This window comes from Punica granatum, chromosome 2, assembly GCF_007655135.1.
Source record: "Punica granatum isolate Tunisia-2019 chromosome 2, ASM765513v2, whole genome shotgun sequence".
Taxonomy (NCBI): Eukaryota; Viridiplantae; Streptophyta; class Magnoliopsida; order Myrtales; family Lythraceae; genus Punica; species Punica granatum.
The window spans coordinates 18,926,786-18,952,419 of NC_045128.1; positions in this window are offsets into that span (position 1 = coordinate 18,926,786).

The following is a 25,634-nucleotide window of genomic DNA, read 5'->3' on the forward strand; positions in this document are numbered from 1 at the left end:
CGGTTTTAATCGTTTCTTGCATGCGTAAGACGCCAAACATAATAAGAACACACACATTTACAAAGTCGATGCCACCATGGTCTTGGAATCACAAATAAACATGTAATACAAACACAAACATGATATATAATGGAATCAATAAAATGGCATCGGCACGAAAAACGAGGTAAACCGTAAATGTAATAAACATGAAAACAGAGTCGGATCAGGGTCAAGGGGTCTATTTTGGATCTAGATTCAGTTTGGAGAGGGCTAAATTAGACCAAAAAAAAAAACAGTGTGATCTGATATGTCGAATATACGAAAAGTTCGGTAAATAATTTTTATTTGGAGTTTCAGCGCCCATAAAAATATGAAATTTTGTGTGGAACCTTAAAATAACATCAGGAATGTGTGGTAAAAATTTCAGTTCATTTTGAAGTCGGATGGTTCGCGAGATCTATCAAAATCAGACCGGAAACACCGAAATAACGGGTAAACATTTTTATCCGGAGATCCAGTGCACAGAAAAATCTGAAATTTTGTATGGGGACTTAAAATAACATCAAGTGTCTGTGGTAAAAATTTCAGCTCATTTCGAACTCGGATGGTTCACGAGACATATCAAAATCTGGCCGAGAATACCGAAATAACGGGTAAACATTTTTTATCCGGAGATCCAGCGCCCAGAAAAATCTGAAATTTTATGTGGGGACTTAAAATAACATCAAGAGTCTGTGGTAAAAATTTCAGCTCATTTCGAAGTCGGATGGTTCACGAAGTTGCTCAAGGGCCAAACCCGGGATCTAAGGAAAATCATGCGAAATGAGCCCCTAACACCCCATATCAAACAAATATCGAAGAACCTAGCTTCTCTAAGTCATAGAGGAGTCTTACCTAGCCTCGGAACACGAGGAAGGGAGAGAAGTGGCCGTGGGAGTCGCAAGACTCGGCTTGAAGTCGCGGAAGTGAGCAATCCGAGAGAAAACAGCCGCGGCTAGTCTCGGGAGAACGGCTTGGCACGCGAGCTCCGGGCACGGCACGGTGCAAGGTCGGGCTCGTTGGACTCCTAAGAGGTAGATCTAGACGAGCACGGGCAGACCCGAGCGTGCCGAGCCCTAGACAAGCTCGAAAAACGTGAGAGAAGTTCGGGTATGAACACGGAAAACCCGGTAAGTGAAAAACAATGAAACGGAGGTTGTGCACGGTGGATCAGCCCTCGGATCGTGACCACCTCTTCACGAGAGAGGGTGAGGGTCGTGAGGAACCCTTTGAACGTGATGGCACGACTCTCCGAAGTCGCGGGAGAAAATGGCACGTCGAGGAGCTCGGTTGCACGCGGCTTGGAGACTCGGGACCCGATTACAACTTTGGCTGGAAAGTGATGTTAGGGACCTCAAATGGAAAATCTAAGCCCGGAAACGGACTTAGGGGATGGAAAATAGGTAGGCTAGGGAGTTTGGTGATTTTTGGTTTAAGTCGGGTCGGGTGGTTACCGAAATACCGGGTGGTTTTCCGACGGTTTTGGCCTGTTTCGGCCTTGGCAAGGAGTGGTACGAGCTGTGGGAGTGGGCTGAAAGTTGAGAGGATTTTAGAGGGAGATTGGCTTGAGAGAGAAGGAGAATGAAGAAGTGATTAAAGTTAATGATGGAAGGGGACTTATAGGGATGGCTAATGGCTCGATTAGAGGAAGTTAATTGCGGTTTTGATGCCTAAACTAGGGCTGCCGAAATTTGGAGGGGATTAGGATGGGGAAATAGTCATGTGGAGTGTAGGGGAAGCAAGAGGGAAGTGATGGATAGGTGATGGATGTGTAAGGATGTGATAGGAAGTGAAAGATGTGAGGGAAAATTCAAATTTGTGATGGGGAGGCTTGGAGCCGACGGGTGAGCCGCCAGTGAGGGAATTAGCCGCGGCCTGGGGGCTGTCATGTCGAGCCGAGGGTTGAGCCGTGGCTTGGGGTTGAGCCGCGGCTCAATGGCTTGGCTTGGCTAGGCTGTGGGTCCCATCCGATTAGGAGAAAAGCCGGCAAACGCTTGAGACTTGATTGAGCTCGCGTCCGACCTCCGATGTCCGATTAATTTGAAGATTTGGAAAGCTTGAAAGACGAAGATTTGGATGAATCTAATATCGCCATGCGTCGCGTGAACGGACGTTCGGGCGATTCGGCGCCTCGGGAGTCGGTTTTGCCCTGTTCGGACGTTTGGAGTGGAGTTTAGCGTCCCTTGATCCCCGATGATCTTTGTGCATTCTTGCATTCGTTTCGGCGACCCTTTTGCCCCGCGGGTGATTGTTGGCTCGTCGTCCTCGGTCGGGGACCGTTGGCCCGGGAAGACCTAGGGACTTTGACCGGGATTCCCTCAATGTGCCCCGAATGCCTTGAGGTGCTTGGAGGTTATCGTGAGGTACTCAGAGATCGTTGTGGTCTCTGCTTTCCGTGGAAATACCCGAAGGTTCACCGGGAGGCGTTCGTGATCACTGAAGCGTACTTCGGGAGATCGAGCCGAGTTCCGGAAGGTTGTCTGAAACTTGTTCCCCGGCCCTGGTGGTCCCTGGGCGCCTGTAGACCCGTTTTGAGGGGCCGTTTGCTTGTCAGTGGAGCGAACCCCGGGAGCTCTGTTAGAAAAGGCGTCCGTGGGGGATCGGGGTGTCCCGGCTTAAGCAGGATGTCCCGGAAATGCGCCCGGACGTGTCATTGGTCATTTTGGCACTGGGAGGGATTTTTGGAGCCCCATATTGGGCACCTTTCGGTGCTTCGGTGACTCAGTGATGAATAGTGCCACAATGCCAGCTCCGTTGTTTTCGGGATTCCTCGTTCGTCTGTTCTTCTGACTGCTTTATTCCGCCTTTCTCAGTGGACCGCGTTTTTCTTTATTGTTCATGACCCCGTGCCTGCCTATTTGCCTCCGATTGCCGGGCGATGAATAGTGTCCCGAGCTTCAGTCGGGAATCCTTGTGCGGGAAGCCGGTGGGCCAAAATGGGGTGCTGACAGCTTGCCCCTCTTTGGTTGCATGCTCGGTTAGAGGATGTAGCCAAAGACCATGAGAGGCACCCTTTTTGGTTCCGGCGACCGCTTCTGTTATCGCTCTCTGTGATAGCTTGCTCCCTCGTGTTGGATACTTAGGGAGGATGTGCGAAGGTGCCCGGACCTGTCATAGGGTAGCCACCTGATTAGGAAGCGAACATTATGAAATTTAGATGAGGGGTCTAAACCCCATACGACAGCATGTGCAGGGCCAAGGCTCGTGGAAAGCAGTAAAATGGACGCGAAGTCCGTGGACGCGAAGTCCGTGGACGCGAAGTCCGGAAAGCAGTGAAATGGAAGCGAAGTCCGTGGACGCGAAGTCCGGAAAGCGATAAAGTCACTAGGCCGAAGCCCGAGGAAAGCAGTAAAATGGACGCGAAGTCCGGAAAGCAGTAAAGTCACTAGGTCGAAGCCCGAGGAAAGCAGTAAAATGGACGCGAAGTCCGGAAAGCAGTAAAGTCACTAGGCCGAAGCCCAAGGGAAGCAGTAAAATGGACGCGAAGTCCGTGGACGCGAAGTCCGGAAAGCAGTAAAGTCACTAGGCCGAAGCCGGAGGAAAACAGTAAAATGGACGCGAAGTCCGTGGACGCGAAGTCCGGAAAGCGATAAAGTCAATAGGCCGAAACCCGAAGAAAGCAGTAAAATGGACGCGAAGTCCGGAAAGCGATAAAGTCACTAGGCCGAAGCCCGAGGAAAGCAGTAAAATGGACGCGAAGTCCGTGGACGCGAAGTCCGGAAAGCAGTAAGGTCACTAGGCCGAAGCCCGAGGAAAGCAGTAAAATGGACGCGAAGTCCGGAAAGCAGTAAAGTCACTAGGCCGAAGCCCGAGGAAAGCAGTAAAATGGACGCGAAGTCCGGAAAGCAGTAAAGTCACTAGGCCGAAGCCCGAGGAAAGCAATAAAATGGACGCGAAGTCCGGGGACGCGAAGTCTGGAAAGCAGTAAAGTCACTAGGCCGAAGCCCGAGAAAAGCAATAAAATGGACGCGAAGTCCGTGGACGCGAAGTCCGTGGACGCGAAGTCCGGAAAGCGATAAAGTCACTAGGCCGAAGCCCGAGGAAAGCAGTAAAATGGACGCGAAGTCCGTGGACGCGAAGTCCGGAAAGCAGTAAAGTCACTAGGCCGAAGCCCGAGGAAAGCAATAAAATGGACGCGAAGTCCGTGGACGCGAAGTCCGGAAAGCGATAAAGTCACTAGGCCGAAACCCGAGGAAAGCAGTAAAATGGACGCGAAGTCCGTGGACGCGAAGTCCGGAAAGCAGTAAAGTCACTAGGCCGATGCCCGAGGAAAGCAGTAAAATGGACCCGAAGTCCGTGGACGCGAAGTCCGTGGACGCGAAGTCCGAAAAGCAGTAAAGTGGACGCGAAGTCCGGAAAGCGGTAAAGTGGACAGAGAGGGCTGGAAAGTAAGGGCGGGAAAGGATGCCAAGTAGTTCGTCGGGGATGTCGGCAGAGGTAGACTGTCCCGTTCCAAATCGAGCTTGTTATCTGTCTTTTCCTTGAGTTAGGGCCAAGAGAATTCTCTGTTATGCCTTCCACTCGGTTCGAATCCCCAATCTGTCGCACAAGCCAATCGCGTGTTCGTCAGGAAGGAGATGCCCCCCGGGGTTCCATGCGTATCTGCAGAGAAGAGCATAACTCTTCGTTAGTCATGTGGACAGTGGCGCGCGCCAAGTGTACAGGGCTGATGCTGTCCCGAAGGTGTTGATCTGCTGTAGATTGGCGTTGCTGCTGCGATGAAGTTGCTTCGTCGATGCTTTGCCCTTGGGGTGGCGGTGTGTTTGATCTGCCGGAAGCCGGCTTTGCTGCTAGGGCGGTTACTCTTTGCCCTGCCGGATGTCAGCTCTGTCACAGTGGCGATTGTAGTTCGCTAGGGACGCCCGGTTGTGCGATGAGGGATTCGAACTCTGGGGTAGAGTGCCTACGTATCCCGAGGAGTCGGGAATCAGAGTCTGTCGTAATTCCCGCGTTTGTTGTACTTGTGATCCTGACATCATTAGTAAGTCATGGAGGTTACTAACAACGTGTAAGCGTGGGTAAAAAGATGTCTTTGAGACGCATGCTCTTTAGTTTCGGGTCGCCTGAGCGATCCGCAAAGAGTTTTTGTTTTAGCGATGCGAATGGGATCCCGCTTTCAGAGGCCCCGATGTGAGGCCTCCGGGGCTCCTGTTGGCCTTGCATGGGCATATCGAGACGTTCTCAAAGGTGCCCAAGCGGCTCTATCGGTTGTTCGACGCGCCTGTGAACTTAGGACCCTTCTTATCAAGGTGCCGTAGGGCGGCTGCATTTGTAACCCGCATGGGGAATTTTGTTCAAATTTGGTCAGACCTCGGTCTAGTCATTTTCAGAGTGTTATGACTAGACTCCCGGAAAGAAATGTCTAGGATTTTGGCTTTGTGGTAGCCGATTGAAGGGTGGCTGTGACCCATTTTGGAGTTATGTAAATGACAAGGAGAAAAGAGAAAGCTTAGAGAGCACGTTGCCCCAAGCTAAAAGGATACACGGGTTCACGCCTGCAGCGAAATGTACCCCCTTTTTGTCTTTCCGCGGTGTGGGCTGCGCCAAACTCCTCGGATGGCGTGCTCAGTTGTCCACTACGCCTGGGGAAGAATCCGCCTTGGAAAGTTGAGTTATGTTGAAGAGCCGATCGGGGATCGCGTTGGAGTAGACATCCTGGCCATTTCCCTTGGGGATCCCTAGCTCGCGCAGTGTGCGAGAGCCTCGGGTGACTGTTTTGTTTATCTCTCGTTTTGCTCTCCTTTTACTACGGTCACCTACCTCGGGGCCGCACCTCTCAACCTAAAGGGGATGAACTCTCCTTTTGCCACGACCGCCCGCCTCGGGATTTTCGGTCATGCCTCTCTTTTGCCCTAGCTTTTGCCTAGGTCGCCCCGAGGGGTTTTCGACCTAGCGGGCTCGATTCTTTTATCTCTCGAGTTTGCAAGGGCGAAGTGCTCGAATGATTCGACGTTCGAGTGCGTTACGCTCTGTCTCCGTCGAGGAGTTGCGACTGCTGCTTCCCTTTTAGTTGGGATTTGTTCATTTCTTTTGGATCGGGGGTGCCGGTGCTTTTGGTGAACCTCGGCATTGCCCCATTTTTTATTGGCGGGTTTTTCCCGCTTCTTTTCTCTCTCTCTTCATTGGCGGGTTTATCCCGCTTCTTTTCGCTCTGTTTTTTTCCTCGCAGCTGGGGTCTGTATTGTGTGTCAGCACCCCATTTTGGCTCACCATTCCAAACAACGATATTAGCAATGATCCAAGCCACGACTTGAGCAGAACACAGAAAACGGCTCGGCAGAGCGAGAAATCACTATTCATCCTCAAGTTGGCAAAATTGAGCAAATGGCCCATGGACATGACAGAAGGACTCTACGGGTCACCAAAAGGCAACAGAGCGACCAGAGAGCTCAACAATGTCCAAAACCGGCATTTTCAGTGTACTACACGGACGGTACTATTTTCCGATAGTTCGCTTGGTCGTCGGAAGATAGTAAATATTGGACTCCAAAAATCCACATCAGTGCCAAAAAGATGGAAAATGTCTTCAAAGGTATTTTGCAAATCATCTGCTCTATACAGAACAATTTTCTGTATATAGACAACTTTTCAGTGGAAGTCCAAAAATGTCGGTTTCCCAGAGGAAAGTTAATGCCAAATATCAGACGCGGCCATGCCCCATCAGCACACTGAACATGAATAATGCTTCAGATTGTCTCTTGGAAGTCACACAGACACTTCAAATGACTTCCGAACGGCAAAACAAGCATATCCCTCTTCAGAAGAGCATAGTCGGAGAATGGTCTGATGGAATTACGGCAAACGAAGTTCATACCGCATTGCCCAGAAAACTCTACCAGACATTCACAATTGGGCAAAACAGACAGCAAAACCCTTCGCGGTTTCCCGAGTAACCTCCGAAGAGCGGAAATGACCATTTTCAGTGGAAATCCATATCCGGATGTCCTCTTTGGGGAAACTAGACGCCGAATGCTTACGTTACACAATGCTAGCCTCCTCAAGGCTCAATGTGGAATCGTCGGAATAAATCACACAACTCATCTAGACCTCCCGAACAGCGCTTTAAAGGTCTCAGATACACTTTTCAAGTCCTTAGAGATCCAGTCTTGACAAACGGAGATCACATTGATTTCCGGAACGCCCAAGCAACTCAGACAGCAATCTGAGAAATCCAACTTCGGACTCCTAGGACGTCTACGGCTTCACATTTGCATTACCGGCTTAAGGGTCAATTGTTCACGTTGTCTGACAATTCATGTCAAAATGACCAACGTGGGATGCAGATACAAGATATGCTGTTAGAAGCGGTTAACTTCGCTCTGGTCACCCGGAACGGGCAAAAACGGCTTCCGAGCCTCGTACGCACCCGAAGCATTCTTCCACAAAAATTGACAATCTTGGGCTTATCGGGATCGTTTTCTCGCACACATTGTCGATACAACGTTCTTTCAAGTCACGGAACTCGAACACGTAACCGATCGACATCCGAGCATTCCCGATTCACCTCCAATCCCGTGTGGGACCCACGGGACCTTCTTCCCCTTGCCAAAGACAAGAAGAACCACCCCTCTCTTGTCATCTTCTTCTTCAAGCCAAGAAGACAACTTGCCTTTGTCTTCCTTTTGCAAAATATCTAAGTGTTTCAATTCAACACTCCAACTTCCCATCCAAGCCATCAATGCTCTTATCTCTTCTCCATTAATGCAATGGATGAGGATTGAGCTTGATATTTCCTTAAGAAATTCGGATTCCACTAATCCATGGCCCTAATTGCACTTTTCTTCACTAATCTTGCATTTAAGCTTTTCTATATATTGTCCAAATGTCATTAACTTGAGGAGGGACCTTCAAGCACTCTCTCTCTAGCATTTCTCACTAAAACAAATGCTCTCAACCTCCCAAGAACTTCAGCAAAATCGCAGCAAGCAAGAACCACCCAAAAACCAAGCAAAACACTCAAGACTTAAGTCGGAATCCATCTCGACTTAAATCCAAACTTCACCAAACTTCATATCCTACATGTTTTCGACCCCCTCTATCTATTTCCGAGCTTAGATTTCAAGTTTGAAACCTCTAAGTTAGAGAATCAGCTCAGTACAGAATCGAGCACAGTTTTGGCCCAGCCGGGTCAAAACTTCCAGCCCTGTTTTCTCACCTTTTCGAGTCGGTCTGAACTTTCAAAACCCATCAAACACCTCCGGGGGTTCGTTAGGAGTCGGGAGCCACCGACCTTGCTCAAATATTCCATCGGAATCCACCGTTATGAATTCCGACCCGAAAACTGCTCAGTTGGGCCGGCGTTTCTGACTGTCTGTTCGGTTTTCTTGCAGATCGGGTCGATCCAGGACTCTTTTCGGAAAACGACCACCACAGCCACCTCCGGAGGTGAGTTAGCAGTCGGGAGCCGTTGGCCTTGCTCAAAAATTCCATCGGGAGCCTCCGTGGCGACATCCGACCCGACTTGTGCCAGTCGGGTCCGAAATTCCAGACGTGCTCTGTTTTGGGTGATTTTTGCAGGACTGTACGGGTCGACCCGACAACTCTGGGAACAAACGACCACCACGGTCACCTAGAGGGGTCCCTTGGCTACCCAAGGCCGCCGACCTTGCCTCAAAATTCCATCGGGAACCTCCGTGGCGACGTCCGACCCGACTTGCGCCAGTCGGGTCTGTCCAGTATTCCATCCGGGTCTGTTGGGTGCCATTCGGGTCTGTTCAACGGAAAACAGCCCAAACCCGACCCATCAACGGTCCAACCCGACTCTTGAAGGTCCCATCCCGCATCTCGGGACTAGGTATGGCCATTCCCGACTTAGAGGAGCTAGGACTTTTACATTCTCGTTGCGTTTATGGAGTTATAAGGGGTTTTATGTATGTTTTATTTTCAAGTTTTAATCTTTATGCATTTTCCATGTTATATCATGCATATTTATCCTTGATTTATATGCTAGCATGTCGAGAAACACTTGGATCGTAGTCGAGAAGAACATCCCGACCCGGGAAAGGCAAAGAGCTCACGGGTTTCCCTCCAAGGGAGGTGACCGAATGCTCTCTTGCTCCTTTCGGGCAAGGAACGATCTTCTTGACCCGATCCAAGCTTGATTCCCGAGTTTCATCGTATTTTCTCACGCGCATGAAGTCGGTATTGTTTTATCGATTCCTTAAATAACTTGTTTGTGCATGTTTCCATGTTCGAATGCGTTATTCAAATCATGGCAATACCGACTTTCGTTTAATCGTGTCATTTATCATGTTTGTCATTTAAGCATGCGAGAAATGATTCGAAACGAGACGGGGAAACCTCGTGGAACCCCATTCGGGCCATGGGACCTCTCGGCTATCTCCTAGGAGAAATAACCGAGAGCCTCTTAGACTCGTACGGGTTGCATGAGGCTTCCTCTTCCCGTTTTGAGTCCGTTCTCGGCTTTCGTGTAATTTGCAATTTACATTATTGTCGCAATCTCACATGAAATGTCTTTCCAAACCAAACTTTGCATGGATTCGTAATTCGGAGACCCTTTCGGGCCTATTAGGACCAAAAGGTGTTCCGGCCATTGTTGGCCGAATCATCCTCGGTCTTTCTTGACCTGTCTTGGTTGCCGAATCACGAATCATTTCCACAATTAATGCATTCGGCACAACCCTTAAGCATTAATTTCACGAACGGGTTAATCGGGACGCTCACATGATTAAACCCACTTCACACTGATAAAGTTTACACGAATTGGCCATTAACTGATAACTCGCGTCGACGAGTTGTCAAATGACGTTGGTGCCCTTTTCAAAATTATCAATTTCAAAACCCGAAACACGCGGTCCGATGTAGCATGGACGTCTGAAAAGGGCTTCTGTGTCTCAACTTGAGTTTTTACCTGATTCCAGGTAACTCAGGTCAAGATACAGAAGATCTTTCTAGATCACTTCCGGGCAGATCGACTGGTTCTTTGGCTTTTTCGGGGTTCTTGCACAACCCTGGACGATCCAGGGATTTGGTTGACACCGGCTACAGGCCGAGGTGGCCCGCACTGCGATGTTTCCCCCTTTTCTGAAAACAATTTTCAAATAAAGGGCAAAATCGTCTTTTCACAATTCAGCGACACCCTTAGGGTTAGCATGACAGAAACACTACAGTACGGGATAAGAATGGGCTACCTGTTCAGGTGCAGGTTCATCTGCATAGCCTTTTCTTATCTAACTGATGAGTTTCTATTATCCTAACATAGACTCGGGTAACTAGAACGGTTATCTCTGTCAGAAAACATGCGAAATGCTGATTAACTTTTCACTCGACCTAACCAAACACTAGATAATGGTTAGGAGGAATTCTAGATTCCAAATCTAGAGTCAAAACACGAGTTTGGTTAATTCAGTGGTAATTCAGTGTCACAATACAGAACAACTGTAAAAGCAATCCACACACTTGAGATTTGACTCTTTTTGTCAAGTTCTCAAAACAAAGCCGAATGCTAAAACGTTGGCACATGTTTGATTGTTTAACATATGGCATTTGCTTGCAAAAACACCCCTGGGTTAATAATCTGTTAATTCACGTAAACACGACAATAACAAACACTTTGTCTGTTATTAACATGTTGCGTGTTATCTTTCCGCACCTGTTTGCCATGCGGGTCGAGCCTGATCCCTAGGCCGAATAATATTAGGGTTCAACGCCCTAATTATCGAGCACAGGGTCCAACACCCTAATCAACACTCACAGGGTCCAACGCCCTATTCAGTGAGAGCGTCATTGAATTTCAGTTCTTCGGTCTTTTCCCTAAACTCACGGTGAGTTAGAGTGGAATAATAACCGAACGCAAAACGACTGGAATTCGACCCTTTTTGTAATTTGTATTTATTGTTTTGAGAGCATTGTAAGGATTCTATTTGGTGCATTTATTCTGTAAGAATTCCAGTCGGTGAGCGAACGGTCCGAGAGTCGAATTAATCGAATCGGTCTAATGCTCGCCCAGACACAAGTAAATCCAAGATCTCGCGGTTCTGGTTCACGCAGGGATTCAACCTCCATGGTTCGATGAACTGTAACGCAAGATTGTGAACCAATTCCCTGACATATAGATTTACTTCTCTCCCGGCTTCTCAACCGACATCGTTTGGTTCATCGAATCTCCGGTGTCAAAACGTGTGAGCCGAGTGCAGCTTAATTCACGCGGTAAATAATAAAACATGCAAGCCTAGCAAACCAGAGTACCGAAAGGGCGTGCGGGATATAGGCCCGCACGTAACATGAACCCCCGAACACGGACTTTCCGGTTCCGCACAGACCAATGCCTTAACAACAAACTAGGTGTTCCCTACTCCTAGACCCAGGGTAACTTATCCGCCCTCGACCTTCGGGTCGTAAAATGATAAGTGGCGACTCCTTCTCTCACGCGTGTCCGACGCGCGTCCCCACGGGAAGGTGGACGTTCCGACCAAGCCGCGCGATCCAAAAGCGCGCAATGCGGGCCCCGACGAGAGTCCACATTCGGGTCCGTACAGCTTGGCGACTCCGCTGGGGACATACTTAGTGGGTTTAGGCTCGATCCCGTTTGTTTGCTTGCATGTTCATTTACCGCTTTCTGCAATTTTCCGCTTATCTACTTTATGCACCTTTACTTTCCGCACTTGCATTGCATCATACTAGTGGATTTAGGTACCTCGCCTGAAATCCCACGGGCGCCAATTTAGGAAGCTAGGTTAGTCAGAGGTTCCGAGTAAGGGAACGGATCGAGTCGGCTCCGCCACCGAACCGGCCCCCAAAGATCCTTGCTCGATTTCAAGGAATTGACACCTTTGAATCGAGGGCCCCCATCCCTAGTTAGTGGTTTTCCCAGTAGAGCACTGAAACCATGCATAAACAGGGACCGTCATGCTGGACCAAAAGTAACCTTCACGCCGCCTACCGACCCAAAAGTTGAGTCTTTGAGTCGGCTCGTAGTTTTCTTTTTTAGGCGGGCCTTTTGTTGTTTTTCTATAATGAGCGATGTACATTGTAACAGATACAATTATAATTTATTCTTTCTGCACCTGCATGCATGTTTTCAAATAAACTAGGACATTGCATTGGTTTATTGCTTAAGTTCCCTTTTTCAAATGAGCCATCTTCGTAAATCTGGGAACTTGAATCAAATCAATGCAACGACATTAGCTTTTGAAAACTCATACATTGCCTGCACCCGATGTTTGCACAGCAACTACCATGTCCCGTACGACATGTGAGTTGTGCTAACCTTCGCGGGTAGACCACTTGCGGTCTTCACCTCTTCATGGCGAGACGTGCTATGACCAGAGGCCGTCCAGCCCGGCCACCCACCCCGTACGACATGTGAGTTGTGCTAACTTTCGCGGGTAGACCACTTGCGGTCTTCACCTCTCCATGGCGAGACGTGCTATGACCAGAGGCCGTCCAGCCCGGCCACCCACCCCGTACGACATGTGAGTTGTGCTAACCTTCGCGGGTAGACCACTTGCGGTCTTCACCTCTCCATGGGGAGACGTGCTATGACCAGAGGCCGTCCAGCCCGGCCACCCACCCCGTACGACATGTGAGTTGTGCTAACCTTCGCGGGTAGACCACTTGCGGTCTTCACCTCTTCCATGGCGAGACGTGCTATGACCAGAGGCCGTCCAGCCCGGCCACCCACCCCGCACGATAGGCGAGTCGTGCCCACTTTAGCGGACAGGCCACTCGCGGCCTTCACCCTTCCTCCACAGCAAGACGAACTGTGGCCCGAGGGCCGATCAACCTTCCCAGGCGAAGTTAACCAACACTAACTTCTTCCTAACAGAGAGTGTCACTGCGTGGTCGGACGCACGTCCCTCCGCGTGACCCAGCGCATCTACCAGCGATCGAGCGCGCCTCACACATGTCCAAGCATGTTCACACCAACTCATACATGCCTGCTCAATGTATCAATGCATGTCTCTTGGTGTGCTCGCACGACACCTACCAGGCCAGTTCGCTTCCCTACACTCTTGCATTGAAATGCTAAACGGTTCATGCTCCTTCATTGTTTTCTTTTCCCATTGCAGGAAATTCTCAACAAGAAGACAGCCTGAATACTAAGCGACCACAATTGAGACAACAAACGTCTCCCATCCATCCAGCTCCTTGGGATTTCAACACTAAGTCCCCATCCCTGATCCATAGAGCAATACCGCAAGCAAATCGGCGTCACTGCATTGCAGCGCCTTGCGCTATTCCTCAGCATTGACCTTTGCTCTTACATCTCTTGCATTTTCCTATCGAGCATGCATTTACTGCATCGGACCTCAGTTCTGCATTTACTGCTTTCGGGCCTCGGCCCAGTATTTACTGCTTTTGGGCTTCGGCCCCGCATTTACTGCTTTCAGGTTTTGACACCTTGCATTTACTGCTTTCAGGCTCATCTGAAATCCAAAATCGACTTGGATACAAATTCATCCAAGCAATACTTCAAGGAGCAAGTCTAATCTTTCTACTGCAAAGACAGAAAGTGACAGCTCCACAAACAGAGCATGACCCAACTCTCCATCGCAGACCAGCACGGTCATGCCTCCGATCAAAGAATGGATCTCATCCACCTCCGTTGTGATCACCGACTAAACACTGGGGCAACACGTTGCTTTCATTCAAATGCATTCCCACAAATGGGCTCCCGACATGAACAAATCCTTCAATGGAGCATTAGGACAGTCTCGAAGACGCCCTATCAGTTCTGTTGGACCTGTTCGACTCACCTGTCCTCGTGGGACTCGGCTTCTCAAGCCTTCCCTACGACGGCTGCGCATGCCTACTCGCAATTAGGGAAAACATGCTTATGTGACCTCAGTCAGGGTCTAACCACTCCAGAGTGGTGATGACTACATTCCCGGAAACAAATGTCATCCACACGCGACACCCCATGGGTCGTGTGCGGGACAAAAGGGATTTTCCCATGGGTCCACCCCATATTTCTTACCGCATACTCCACCGCACAATCGCCTAACACACTATCTTCTTTGTCATCTTTTACAGGGACACGTCGGTCACAGGCGAAGAATGATGCACAGGCTCACGCCTTTCCGAGAACTCCTCTCGAGCCTCCTCCCTTATACTTTGACAGGGAAGGGGCTCGGCACGGAGGTACCCCCTACAAAGCTAAAGACAAAAACAACTGAGCGAGCCTTATGCCATCAACGCAACGATTTCAGTTGACATTGACGACATGAGACGGCCAGGGGCGACAGTTGCACAAACCGCCCACCACGAGTCACATCGACGATAAAAGACCAGGGCATTCGCGTTCAACGCTTGCACCGAGACCACCTCGGACAACACCACACCCACGAAAAGCATTTCCAAGCGACGTACACTGGGGCATCCCCGGTTGAAGTTCGCACTAGCACAACTTTTCCAAGCGACGTACACTGGGGCATCCCGGTTGAAGTTCGCGCCAACACAACCTCGGCAAGCGACGTACACTGGGCCTCCCTGGTTGAAGTTCGCCCCGAGGTCGCCATCGTGGGTCACTCCAGCAAGTGACGTTGGAACGCTCCTGGTCATTTGCGTTAAGTCCAGGCCTCCTCCACAACAAGCATCAAGACAACTCCGGCCACTGATTCCCTAGGGCAAATTTGTATTTTCCTTCTAGACAATAGGGGAATTCACCTGAAGAGATTGCAAGGGAAAATGACACGAAGTTCAACTTTCGAGTGCACGGGAGTCAAACTTCCAAGAAAGCCGGTCCTCACAAAATAGGGCTAGCAACACACAACAAGTCTCCACGAGGCGAAGCACACCAAAGTGGCCTCGGCGATACAAAGTCGAGGAGTTTCAAACAAAGACACGGGGCACAAAACAAACCCCAGCTGCAAGAAAAAAAACAGAGCGAAAAGAAGCGGGAAAAACCCGCCAATGAAGAGAGAGAGAAAAGATGCAGGAAAAACCTGCCAATGAACAAAACAAGGCACCGCCGAGATTTAAAACTCCGACGCCGCCAATCCTGAGAAATCAACAAACCCCGACAAAAGGGGAGCAGCAGACACAACTCCTCGACGGAGACAGAAAACAATGCATTTGGAGGTTGAATCCTTCGAACCCTTCGCCCTTGCAAACTCGAGAGATAAAAGAATCGAGCCCGCTAGGTCGAAAACCCCTTTTGGGGCGGCCTAGGCAAAAGATAGGGTAAAAGAGAGGCACGACCGAAAACCCTTTGGGGCGGTCGTGGCAAAAGGAGAGCTCTTCCCCTTTAGATTGAGAGGTGCGGCCCTGAGGTGGGTGACCGTAGCAAAAGGAGAGCAAAACGAGAGATAAATAAAATTGCCCCCTAGTCTCTCACACATCGTGTGGACAAGGGATCCCCAAGGGAAGTGGCCAATTTATCTATTCCAACACGATCCCCGATCGGCTCTCCAATACCATTCAACCGTCCAAGAGGGAACCTTCCTCAAACACAGTGGGTAACTGAATACGACGTCCAAGCAGTTCAGTACAACCTACACAACAGAAGGACGAAGAAAAATGGGGGTACATCTCATTGCAGGCGTGAACCCGTGTATCCTTTTAGCCTGCGGGCAACGTGCTTCCCAAGCTTTCTCTTTTCACTTTGTCTTTGCATAACTCCGAATGGGTCACAGCCACCCTTCAACAGGCTATCACAGAGCCAAAATCCCAGACATTCCTCTTCGAGAGTCTAGTCATAACGCTTTGGAAATGGTTGGACCGAGTCTGACCAAATCTGAACAGAAATCCCCAAGCGGTTGCAAATGCAGCCGCCCTACTGTACCCTATTGAGAAGGGTTCAAAGCCGACGGGCGCGTCGAACAAACGATAGAATTGCTAGGGCATCGTCGGGGAAGTCTCGATATGCCCAATACATAGCTAACGGGAGCCCCTGAGGCCTCGCATCTAGGCCTCCGAGAACGGGACCTACTTATACTGTCAAAGCAAAAATCTTCATGGGTTGTTTAGGTGACCCAAAACTGAAGATCTGCGTGTCGCAACAACATTTTCATGCTTACCTGTGTCCATTACTTGTTAGTATTTCTAACATGATTTACTAGTAATGTCAGGATCACAAGTACTGCAAACAGCATGAACTACGACAGACTCTGATTCCTAGTTCCACGGGATACGTAGGCGCTCTGTCTTAGAGCTCGAGTCTCGCAATACAAGACGCCGACTTTCGGCGAACTTCTTGCAGGTCAAAGCATGACCGCCCAAGCAGCAGAGCTGGCCTCCGACAAAGCACAATCATTCCTCAGCAGCAAAGTTGGTTTCCGGCAGCCCAATAGGTAACCGCCTAGCGGCGAGCCCGGCTTTCGGCAGATCAAACACATCACTGCCACAGAGGTAAGGCTTCAGTGAAATGACTTCGTCCCAGCATCAACGCTTGCCTCCGACAAATCAACGCCCCTTGGAAGATATCTCCCCAAGATCGATTCATCTCTATTTCATGTGACGGGTGACAATCTCAACCCAAGAGGAGAATCTTCAGAGCAGCACTCCAGGCACTCAGTTGCATTGCAATCATTTGGCAAGTAACGAAGCATGTTGCCACCACATCGATTGCAACACGGACGAACTCAGTGATGGAGGAAACACAATGATTCCTTCCACACCTCACACTACTCCTCAGCGTTTGCATTTACTTCGCGCACCTTTATTTCTGCAATGCACTTTAATTGGCGTGCACCCTCTCAGGATCGCAGTGCACATTTATTTCCGCAATGCACTTTCATTAGCGTGCACCCTCTCAGGACTGCAGTGCACATTTATTTCCGCAATGCACTTTCATTAGCGTGCACCCTCTCAGGACTGCAGTGCACATTTATTTCCGCAATGCACTTTCATTAGCGTGCACCCTCTCAGGACTGCAGTGCACATTTATTTCCGCAACGCATTTTCATTAGCGTGCACCCTCTCAGGACCGCAGTGCACATTTATTTCCGCAATGCATTTTCATTAGCGTGCACCCTCTCAGGACCGCAGTGCACATTTATTTCCGCAATGCATTTTCATTAGCGTGCACCCTCTCAGGATTGCAGTGCACATCGCAAGTCCACCGGGTAGGCGCCTTTGAACCATGCAGTTCATTCGGTATGCGCCCCGTGCATATTGCAAACTCGCCGAGCAAGCGCTCGTGCATCTCGCAAGTCCACCGGGTAGGCGCCTTTGAACCATGCAGTTCATTCGGTATGCGCCCCGTGCATATTGCAAACCCTTCGGGTCAGTCCCGACTACTTTTCCTGCATTGGGGTCAGTCCCCTTCGGGTCAGTCCCGATTACTTTTCCTGCATTGGGGTCAGTCCCCTTCGGGTCAGTCCCGACTACTTTTCCTGCATTGTGGTCAGTCCCCTTCGGGTCAGTCCCGACTACTTTTCCTGCATTGGGGTCAGTCCCCTTCGGGTCAGTCCCGACTACTTTTCCTGCATTGGGGTCAGTCCCCTTCGGGTCAGTCCCGACTACTTTTCCTGCATTGGGGTCAGTCCCCTTCGGGTCAGTCCCGATTACTTTTCCTGCATTGGGGTCAGTCCCCTTCGGGTCAGTCCCGACTACTTTTCCTGCATTGGGGTCAGTCCCCTTCGGGTCAGTCCCGACTACTTTTCCTGCATTGGGGTCAGTCCCCTTCGGGTCAGTCCCGATTACTTTTCCTGCATTGGGTCAGTCCCCTTCGGGTCAGTCCCGATTACTTTTCCTGCATTGGGGTCAGTCCCCTTCGGGTCAGTCCCGACTACTTTTCCTGCATTGGGGTCAGTCCCCTTCGGGTCAGTCCCGATTACTTTTCCTGCATTGGGGTCAGTCCCCTTCGGGTCAGTCCCGATTACTTTTCGTGCATATTGCAAACCCCTTCGGGTCAGTCCCGATTACTTTTCGTGCATATTGCAAACCCCTTCGGGTCAGTCCCGATTACTTTTCTTGCATTGGGGTCAGTCCCCGTCGGGTCAGTCCCGACTTTAATTGCCTGTTTCAGCTTTGTTCCGAACTCTACATGTTATTGTGCACATCTCACCATATTCCCTTTTATTAGGTACAACATCCTCCATATCCAAAGCAAAAAGGAGAGGGCCATATAGGAAATTCCACCTTGATCATTGCTATCAAACTGGGGTGCTTTTGAAATCTTTGATTGCATCCTCTACTCGAGCAAGCAGTCAAAGAGGGGCAAGCTGTCAGCACCCCATTTTGGCTCACCATTCCAAACAACGATATTAGCAATGATCCAAGCCACGACTTGAGCAGAACACAGAAAACGGCTCGGCAGAGCGAGAAATCACTATTCATCCTCAAGTTGGCAAAATTGAGCAAATGGCCCATGGACATGACAGAAGGACTCTACGGGTCACCAAAAGGCAACAGAGCGACCAGAGAGCTCAACAATGTCCAAAACCGGCATTTTCAGTGTACTACACGGACGGTACTATTTTCCGATAGTTCGCTTGGTCGTCGGAAGATAGTAAATATTGGACTCCAAAAATCCACATCAGTGCCAAAAAGATGGAAAATGTCTTCAAAGGTATTTTGCAAATCATCTGCTCTATACAGAACAATTTTCTGTATATAGACAACTTTTCAGTGGAAGTCCAAAAATGTCGGTTTCCCAGAGGAAAGTTAATGCCAAATATCAGACGCGGCCATGCCCCATCAGCACACTGAACATGAATAATGCTTCAGATTGTCTCTTGGAAGTCACACAGACACTTCAAATGACTTCCGAACGGCAAAACAAGCATATCCCTCTTCAGAAGAGCATAGTCGGAGAATGGTCTGATGGAATTACGGCAAACGAAGTTCATACCGCATTGCCCAGAAAACTCTACCAGACATTCACAATTGGGCAAAACAGACAGCAAAACCCTTCGCGGTTTCCCGAGTAACCTCCGAAGAGCGGAAATGACCATTTTCAGTGGAAATCCATATCCGGATGTCCTCTTTGGGGAAACTAGACGCCGAATGCTTACGTTACACAATGCTAGCCTCCTCAAGGCTCAATGTGGAATCGTCGGAATAAATCACACAACTCATCTAGACCTCCCGAACAGCGCTTTAAAGGTCTCAGATACACTTTTCAAGTCCTTAGAGATCCAGTCTTGACAAACGGAGATCACATTGATTTCCGGAACGCCCAAGCAACTCAGACAGCAATCTGAGAAATCCAACTTCGGACTCCTAGGACGTCTACGGCTTCACATTTGCATTACCGGCTTAAGGGTCAATTGTTCACGTTGTCTGACAATTCATGTCAAAATGACCAACGTGGGATGCAGATACAAGATATGCTGTTAGAAGCGGTTAACTTCGCTCTGGTCACCCGGAACGGGCAAAAACGGCTTCCGAGCCTCGTACGCACCCGAAGCATTCTTCCACAAAAATTGACAATCTTGGGCTTATCGGGATCGTTTTCTCGCACACATTGTCGATACAACGTTCTTTCAAGTCACGGAACTCGAACACGTAACCGATCGACATCCGAGCATTCCCGATTCACCTCCAATCCCGTGTGGGACCCACGGGACCTTCTTCCCCTTGCCAAAGACAAGAAGAACCACCCCTCTCTTGTCATCTTCTTCTTCAAGCCAAGAAGACAACTTGCCTTTGTCTTCCTTTTGCAAAATATCTAAGTGTTTCAATTCAACACTCCAACTTCCCATCCAAGCCATCAATGCTCTTATCTCTTCTCCATTAATGCAATGGATGAGGATTGAGCTTGATATTTCCTTAAGAAATTCGGATTCCACTAATCCATGGCCCTAATTGCACTTTTCTTCACTAATCTTGCATTTAAGCTTTTCTATATATTGTCCAAATGTCATTAACTTGAGGAGGGACCTTCAAGCACTCTCTCTCTAGCATTTCTCACTAAAACAAATGCTCTCAACCTCCCAAGAACTTCAGCAAAATCGCAGCAAGCAAGAACCACCCAAAAACCAAGCAAAACACTCAAGACTTAAGTCGGAATCCATCTCGACTTAAATCCAAACTTCACCAAACTTCATATCCTACATGTTTTCGACCCCCTCTATCTATTTCCGAGCTTAGATTTCAAGTTTGAAACCTCTAAGTTAGAGAATCAGCTCAGTACAGAATCGAGCACAGTTTTGGCCCAGCCGGGTCAAAACTTCCAGCCCTGTTTTCTCACCTTTTCGAGTCGGTCTGAACTTTCAAAACCCATCAAACACCTCCGGGGGTTCGTTAGGAGTCGGGAGCCACCGACCTTGCTCAAATATTCCATCGGAATCCACCGTTATGAATTCCGACCCGAAAACTGCTCAGTTGGGCCGGCGTTTCTGACTGTCTGTTCGGTTTTCTTGCAGATCGGGTCGATCCAGGACTCTTTTCGGAAAACGACCACCACAGCCACCTCCGGAGGTGAGTTAGCAGTCGGGAGCCGTTGGCCTTGCTCAAAAATTCCATCGGGAGCCTCCGTGGCGACGTCCGACCCGACTTGTGCCAGTCGGGTCCGAAATTCCAGACGTGCTCTGTTTTGGGTGATTTTTGCAGGACTGTACGGGTCGACCCGACAACTCTGGGAACAAACGACCACCACGGTCACCTAGAGGGGTCCCTTGGCTACCCAAGGCCGCCGACCTTGCCTCAAAATTCCATCGGGAACCTCCGTGGCGACGTCCGACCCGACTTGCGCCAGTCGGGTCTGTCCAGTATTCCATCCGGGTCTGTTGGGTGCCATTCGGGTCTGTTCAACGGAAAACAGCCCAAACCCGACCCATCAACGGTCCAACCCGACTCTTGAAGGTCCCATCCCGCATCTCGGGACTAGGTATGGCCATTCCCGACTTAGAGGAGCTAGGACTTTTACATTCTCGTTGCGTTTATGGAGTTATAAGGGGTTTTATGTGTTTTATTTTCAAGTTTTAATCTTTATGCATTTTCCATGTTATATCATGCATATTTATCCTTGATTTATATGCTAGCATGTCGAGAAACACTTGGATCGTAGTCGAGAAGAACATCCCGACCCGGGAAAGGCAAAGAGCTCACGGGTTTCCCTCCAAGGGAGGTGACCGAATGCTCTCTTGCTCCTTTCGGGCAAGGAACGATCTTCTTGACCCGATCCAAGCTTGATTCCCGAGTTTCATCGTATTTTCTCACGCGCATGAAGTCGGTATTGTTTTATCGATTCCTTAAATAACTTGTTTGTGCATGTTTCCATGTTCGAATGCGTTATTCAAATCATGGCAATACCGACTTTCGTTTAATCGTGTCATTTATCATGTTTGTCATTTAAGCATGCGAGAAATGATTCGAAACGAGACGGGGAAACCTCGTGGAACCCCATTCGGGCCATGGGACCTCTCGGCTATCTCCTAGGAGAAATAACCGAGAGCCTCTTAGACTCGTACGGGTTGCATGAGGCTTCCTCTTCCCGTTTTGAGTCCGTTCTCGGCTTTCGTGTAATTTGCAATTTACATTATTGTCGCAATCTCACATGAAATGTCTTTCCAAACCAAACTTTGCATGGATTCGTAATTCGGAGACCCTTTCGGGCCTATTAGGACCAAAAGGTGTTCCGGCCATTGTTGGCCGAATCATCCTCGGTCTTTCTTGACCTGTCTTGGTTGCCGAATCACGAATCATTTCCACAATTAATGCATTCGGCACAACCCTTAAGCATTAATTTCACGAACGGGTTAATCGGGACGCTCACATGATTAAACCCACTTCACACTGATAAAGTTTACACGAATTGGCCATTAACTGATAACTCGCGTCGACGAGTTGTCAAATGACGTTGGTGCCCTTTTCAAAATTATCAATTTCAAAACCCGAAACACGCGGTCCGATGTAGCATGGACGTCTGAAAAGGGCTTCTGTGTCTCAACTTGAGTTTTTACCTGATTCCAGGTAACTCAGGTCAAGATACAGAAGATCTTTCTAGATCACTTCCGGGCAGATCGACTGGTTCTTTGGCTTTTTCGGGGTTCTTGCACAACCCTGGACGATCCAGGGATTTGGTTGACACCGGCTACAGGCCGAGGTGGCCCGCACTGCGATGTTTCCCCCTTTTCTGAAAACAATTTTCAAATAAAGGGCAAAATCGTCTTTTCACAATTCAACGACACCCTTAGGGTTAGCATGACAGAAACACTACAGTACGGGATAAGAATGGGCTACCTGTTCAGGTGCAGGTTCATCTGCATAGCCTTTTCTTATCTAACTGATGAGTTTCTATTATCCTAACATAGACTCGGGTAACTAGAACGGTTATCTCTGTCAGAAAACATGCGAAATGCTGATTAACTTTTCACTCGACCTAACCAAACACTAGATAATGGTTAGGAGGAATTCTAGATTCCAAATCTAGAGTCAAAACACGAGTTTGGTTAATTCAGTGGTAATTCAGTGTCACAATACAGAACAACTGTAAAAGAAATCCACACACTTGAGATTTGACTCTTTTTGTCAAGTTCTCAAAACAAAGCCGAATGCTAAAACGTTGGCACATGTTTGATTGTTTAACATATGGCATTTGCTTGCAAAAACACCCCTGGGTTAATAATCTGTTAATTCACGTAAACACGACAATAACAAACACTTTGTCTGTTATTAACATGTTGCGTGTTATCTTTCCGCACCTGTTTGCCATGCGGGTCGAGCCTGATCCCTAGGCCGAATAATATTAGGGTTCAACGCCCTAATTATCGAGCACAGGGTCCAACACCCTAATCAACACTCACAGGGTCCAACGCCCTATTCAGTGAGAGCGTTCATTGAATTTCAGTTCTTCGGTCTTTTCCCTAAACTCACGGTGAGTTAGAGTGGAATAATAACCGAACGCAAAACGACTGGAATTCGACCCTTTTTGTAATTTGTATTTATTGTTTTGAGAGCATTGTAAGGATTCTATTTGGTGCATTTATTCTGTAAGAATTCCAGTCGGTGAGCGAACGGTCCGAGAGTCGAATTAATCGAATCGGTCTAATGCTCGCCCAGACACAAGTAAATCCAAGATCTCGCGGTTCTGGTTCACGCAGGGATTCAACCTCCATGGTTCGATGAACTGTAACGCAAGATTGTGAACCAATTCCCTGACATATAGATTTACTTCTCTCCCGGCTTCTCAACCGACATCGTTTGGTTCATCGAATCTCCGGTGTCAAAACGTGTGAGCCGAGTGCAGCTTAATTCACGCGGTAAATAATAAAACATGCAAGCCTAGCAAACCAGAGTACCGAAAGGGCGTGCGGGATATAGGCCCGCACGTAACATGAACCCCCGAACACGGACTTTCCGGTTCCGCACAGACCAATGCCTTAACAACAAACTAGGTGTTCCATACTCCTAGACCCAGGGTAACTTATCCGCCCTCGACCTTCGGGTCGTAAAATGATAAGTGGCGACTCCTTCTCTCACGCGTGTCCGACGCGCGTCCCCACGGGAAGGTGGACGTTCCGACCAAGCCGCGCGATCCAAAAGCGCGCAATGCGGGCCCCGACGAGAGTCCACATTCGGGTCCGTACATTGTGCCCCTTGTACTTATTTGAAACTCCTCGACTTTGCATCATCGAGGCTGCTTTTGTTTGCTTCGCCCCATGGAGACTTAATGTACTTTGTTGTCCTAGCCCAATTTTGTGAGGGCTGGTTTTCTCAGAAGTTTGATGCTTGTGCACTCAAAAGCCGAACTTCGCGTCTTTTGTCCTTGCAAACTTTACAAGTCCTTTCCCCTATTGTCTAAAACGAAAACAAAATTGCCCCAGGAGCTTGGGTGACCAAGGTTGCCTCCGCGTGAATGTTGGACGGGGATGCCCCGGTCTTTGTGATTTGTGTCGGGCGTCTTGTACAACCATCGTCCCCGATCGTGCTTGTGGTTCCAGCATCAGTTGTACGCCGGAAAGGTGTGCTCTCGAAGCCGATAGGCATGTTTGTTTGTCGATTGAGACGGTTTCGCTGAAGGCATGCAGCTCGTTCGGATGCTTCCGTCGTCGGCTTCATAGGGGGTACCTCCTTGTCGGGCCTTTCCCTACTAAAGTATAGGAAGAAAGACCCGATAGGAGTTCTCGGGGAGGTGTGAACCCGCGCATCGCTCTTCGCCCGCGACTGGCGTGTCCCTGTGAAGGATGACAAAGAGGATGATGCATTAGGCGATTATGCGGTGGAATGTGTGGTGAGAAATGTAAGGTGGACCCATGGGAGGTTCCCTCATCCAGCGCGCGACCCGTGGGTGCCGCGCGTGGGGGACACTCAATTCCGGGAGTCTAATCATCACCACCCTGGGGTGGTCAGACTGTGATCGTGAGCCGTATAGGCGTACTTTCCCCAATTGCTGGTTGGCATGCACAGCCGTCCTAGGGAAGGCTCGAGAAGCCGGATCCCAGGAGGACAGACGAATCGAACAATTCCGACAAAACCAATAGGGCGTCCTGAGAACTGTCCTAATGCCCCTTTCTTGTCCGGAGTCCGCTTGGGAATGTATTAAGATAAATGTAAAAAGAGAGTTTAGGGAAAAGTGCATGTTGCCCTAGTGGCTGGTTGATGGCCACAGTGGAGGGTGGGCAGGGATCATTCTCCGGTCGGAGATGTGACCGTGCTAGTGACTCTCGCGGCGGGTGGGCAGGGCCATGCTCTATTCGTCAGAGCCGTTGCTTGTGATCTTTTGCGGTTGAAGGATTAGACTTGCTCCTCGGAGTATCGCTTGGATGAATTTGAATCCAAGTCGATTTTTGACTTTAGATGAGCCTGAAAGCAGTAGATGCGAGGTGTCAAAACCTGAAAGCAGTAAATACTAGGCCGGGGCCCGAAAGCAGTAAATGTAGGACCAAGGCCCGAAAGCAGTAAATGCAAGATCGAGGCCCGATGCGGGGCCGAAGCCCAAAAATGGGGCCGGAGCCCGCTGCAGGGCCGAAACCCAAAAGTAAATGCAGGGCCAGAGGCCGATGTATGGTCGAAGCCTAATGCAGTAAATGCGGGGTCAAAGCCCGATGCAGGGTCGGAGCCCGATGCAGTAAATGCAGGGCCGGAGCCCGATGCAGGGTCGGAGCCCGATGCGGGGCCGAAGCCCAATGCAATAAATGCGAGGCCGGAGCCCGATGTAGGGCTGGAGCCCGATGCGGGGCTGAAGCCCAATGCAGTAAATGCAAGGCCGGAGCCCGATGCGGGGCCGAAGCCCGATGCAGTAAATGCGGGGCCGGAGCCCGATGCAGGGCCGGAGCCCGATGCGGGGTCGAGGCCCGATGCAATAAATGCGGGGCCGGAGCCCGATGCAGGGCCGGAGCCCGATGCGAGGCCGAGGCCCGATGCCGTAAATGCGGGGCCGGAGCCCGATGCGGGGCCGAAGCCCGATGCAATAAATGCGGGGCCGGAGCCCGATGCGGGGTCGAAGCCCGATGCAATAAATTCGGAGCCGGAGCCCGATGCGGGGCCGGAGCCCGATGCGGGGCCGAAGCCCGATGCAATAAATGCGGGGCCGGAGCCCGATGCGGGGCCGAGGCCCGATGCAGTAAATGCGAGGCCGGAGCCCGATGCAGGGCGGGAGCCCGATGCGGGGCCGAAGCCCGATGCAATAAATGCGGGGCCGGAGCCCGATTCAGGGCCGGAGCCCGATGAGGGGCCGAAGCCCGATGCAATAAATGCGGGGCCGGAGCCCGATGCGGGGCCGAAGCCTGATGCAATAAATGCGGGGCCGGAGCCCGATGCGG